Raw genomic sequence first — 3,997 nt, 5'->3', positions numbered from 1 at the left:
AATATATACTAATATAAATATTCATGGAGGCTATGCTGTATATTTAGGGACAAATTATCAATGACGCTTTTTAACAAATCAAAATGAGTGGAGATTAACAATCTATGAAGTAATAAAATGCAGGAAAATTTAGTTTCATATTTTTTCAAAATTAATGACATGGATTTCGTGATTTATCCTTATATATTGGACAGATTTAGTATGGCTTTGATATTTCTGTGATTCCCGTGGTAATGAAATAAATTCAGTTTAATGTTTATGAATTTTTTTACAATTTCCTTAATGATGTGAACTTCATGAATTACCCACATATATGTTGGACTGATTTGGAATAATTTGATCTAGTTTAATATTTTTTGTGACTCCATGAGTCCTTAGAACCACTGATAAACTGTAATATACCAGTTCCTCAAACATGAAACTTGCATGTCACAGGGCATATTCTGGAAGTTGTCCTAATCACAACATTATGTGTGCTATTATTGGCGTTTGACTTGGAGGCCTAAATGTGTATTTTGTTACAAATGATAATACAGATGTTATACAAATATATGTTATTTAAAAATGAACAGTTTTTGGTTGTTTCAGATCTATTCAAAATGTCATCTTCCTAAAATTAAACTGTGTATATGTTATAAATAAATGGCAAATGATTGGACTGTAACATAATCTGTATGAATATTACCAAATGCCTTAAATTAAAAAATAATGTTTATGCCATATGGGAACTCATATTCCATTATATTTCTCTCAAAGCTGATCAAATCTGTAATAGTATTGACTTGAGGATTGGGAACATGTTACATGATGGCATAATGCAATTTTTGGAGAGTGCCAAGTCATTTCCAGTAGCAATTGCCAGGAGGAAGACAGGTACATCAAGAATATTTGTGTAATTTAGGTGAGTGAACACAGTGGTGCATGTTCATGGACAGGAAAATGTGTGGATGTGCTAAAATGCATCTGTTGGTTCAATACATTTCATCCTGTTTTTAGATACTAGCAAGTCAAGCTGAAAGATAAAAGTATTATAACTGAGAATGACTGCATGACTATCAGTTAGGAAAATTGGTTGATTGCTAAATTATGCTTTCCAAGCTATCAAGAAGTAATTTATTGTAGGTGTTCTGTAAAACATTATGTGATAAACAATTGATTTTTGTGCAGTTAAAATGGTTGGTTGAGGATTTTGTGAATAAAAGGGCATTGTGATCTATTTATTTGAGTATCACGTTGTGTTTTATGATTGGATCTCAATAGGGTATTGTATGACAGAAACTTGATTATAATATGGCCTGGTGGCTAGGGCATCGACTCACAATCTGCAGGTCACGAGTTCGAATACCGTCACCATACATGCTCACTTTTTCAGCTGTGAAGGTGTTATAATGTGATGGTAAATCCTACTATTCATTGATAAAGAGTAGTGCAAGCGTTGGTCATGGGTGGTGTTGAGTAGATGCATTCCCTCTAGTATATCACTTCGAAATCAGGGATGGCTAGCGCATATAGCTCTGTCGTAGCTTTGTGTGAAATTCAAAAACAAACCAAACCAATGGTAGGTCAAGGTTGCGGCTTCCCCTATGTTTTATGCATTTCCTCTAGTTTATCACTTCAAAAGTAGGGACAGTTGGTGCAGATAGCCCTCGAGTAGCTTTGTGTGAAATTTAACAAGCAGAGATTGTAATACAGTTAGGACAACTGAGGTCATTAGATGATTAGAACATTTAAAACTAGAGTGACTGGAAATGTTCCTTGGGAATTCTAATGCATCTGTAAGGTGAAAGGGTGTTGTCATCCTTGCTGTCAAAACATTCAAGAGGAATTTTGTTGTAAACATTGGCAGGATGTATATGTGAGAGATCATCTGAAAATACTTCTCTATATACAAGTTGAAATTTAAGTAGTATTAACATATAACATCAAGCTTTCAGGTATGAAGGGCCATTATATGACTTCCAGATATAAGTGAAGGAGTTTTGTTCTTTATCAGAGGAGACGAATTTGGTTGTGAAAATTTATAGCCGAAAAGTCCTTGTTTCACTATATTTTGACCATGTTTGTTTTCTGCATGATTCCAGTTATTGTATGGTGGTTTAACCTATAAAAAGTGGTGCAGTGTTCTAGCATACCATGTGTTTTTTACCTTCATATTTTAATATAATAATATGTATTTAATCTAGGCATGTGCAGTTTTCACGTAAGATGTGGTCAAGAAAGTTTTTAAGTTGATTTTATTCCACTGCTTTTGTTCTCAGTCACTCCTTGGAGATAACACCTAGTCTGCTCATGGAGAGTGTGACTGTAAAACTGCACCTTGTGCACAAAGACAGACAACAATTTCCTCCAATGATGTCTCGAAGTAACAACCTCTCTTATGTTTCAATGAGAATGACCAGTCACATGGGTAGCACTAGCAATCCTAGGTAGGTACGTCGGACATTACCACTTCAACTAAATAGCGTGAGGTTTAGTCAGTTTGGAACATCATCTTCAGTGAGTCATTCAACTTGAAAATATATCTTGAAGGAGTAAAATCAGCCTGATCAATCTACATATCCAGTAAAGGCGACTGTTCACCATCCAGAATCTTAGATTACATGCGCTGTTGGTTTTTGCTGTAAAAATAAAGGTTGTTTCATTGGATATTACACCTTATGTCCAGTCTATTTTTTCTTGTGCAAACTCAGTCATTTTAGGAAAATTCAGAATTACTTTGCAATATATCTTGCTGACCATCCTCTTATATAGTGTTGCTACCTCATTTACTTTTTCATTAAAACCGTTTTAACAGAAAACACCACATAGTAGGCAGGAAGAAAAAACAACTGGCTCGTCAGCTTTCCTGGAGCATTAGGAATGTAACTAATGCTGATATACAGCAAATGTTAAAAACTGAATCATACATCTAATGGAGAGTGTATTGTCATTTACAGTGGTGATTGTCAGAAAGTAGGAAAGTACACCAATGTTCTACGTTGTTTTAAAATGAGTGAACGAAGAAGCTTGCATTTATACCATTCCCTTGCAATGAACAGATTATGGCTCAATGTGTTGAAAGATACCCCATGGTTCAACACTCTAGATTTGACGTCTGGATTCTGGCTAGTTAAGCTAGATTATGATAGCAGACTTAAGACTGGTTTCAGCATAAGAGATGTCTTGTGTGAGTTTTGCATATTGCCATTCAGCTTGTATATCGTACCCACCACTTTTGAAAAGTTAATAAAGCTTACACTGAAGGATCTGCAATTGTTTATATGGTTGGTATACCTTGATTTTTGGTATTTTCTTGCATTTGAATCTGCAAGTCAGAACCTGAGAATAATATTCCAATGGGTAAAAAAAGCAAGATTAAAACTGAAACCAGGAAAATGTACATTCATGCACACAAAAGTGGAATTTCTGGTTCATGTTGTAGAAGGAGATAGAGTCTCTAATAACTGGTAAGATAGCAGCAGTGAGAGATTGGTCTCAACATTTGACCATGCAAGAAGTCTGAAGTTTCCTTGGTTTTCATAATAATACTTACATGGGCGTCTGCAGAAATTTTCCAGAGGGGGGGGGAGCAAAGTCAAAATCAAGGGATGGTGGACCTGCCTTCAACGTTTTGCCATTTCAGTTAAGATAATAACTAAGCACCCACAGTTAGATTTGATGGGTTTAATATTTGTAAGGTTAGTTTAAGCCATAGTGCAGACTTGCAACTATATATGCTCCATAATAGTAAATTTTGGTTGACCCCAACCATACTGTCTCAGGGGATGTCTTCAAGACTGCGTCAGTCTCTTTGATAACAAGCTGCTGGTATTACCGGCAGGTGGCAACAGGTTGACCCCAGTAACAACTGTGTCAGGGCTCAGGATATGTTGGGAAGGCCCCGTCGGTCTCTTTGATGACTTGAGTGAGAATTGCCATGTTCAATATCCAAGAAGCCGCCGTGATAGCGACTGTTACGTCTCTGTATGTTTGTTTGTTAATTCTTCTAAGATACAAG

This window comes from Limulus polyphemus, unplaced genomic scaffold, assembly GCF_000517525.1.
Source record: "Limulus polyphemus unplaced genomic scaffold, Limulus_polyphemus-2.1.2 Scaffold1580, whole genome shotgun sequence".
Classification (NCBI taxonomy): Eukaryota; Metazoa; Arthropoda; class Merostomata; order Xiphosura; family Limulidae; genus Limulus; species Limulus polyphemus.
The sequence above is the reverse complement of the archived record's forward strand: the minus strand, read 5'-3'. Positions refer to the sequence as shown.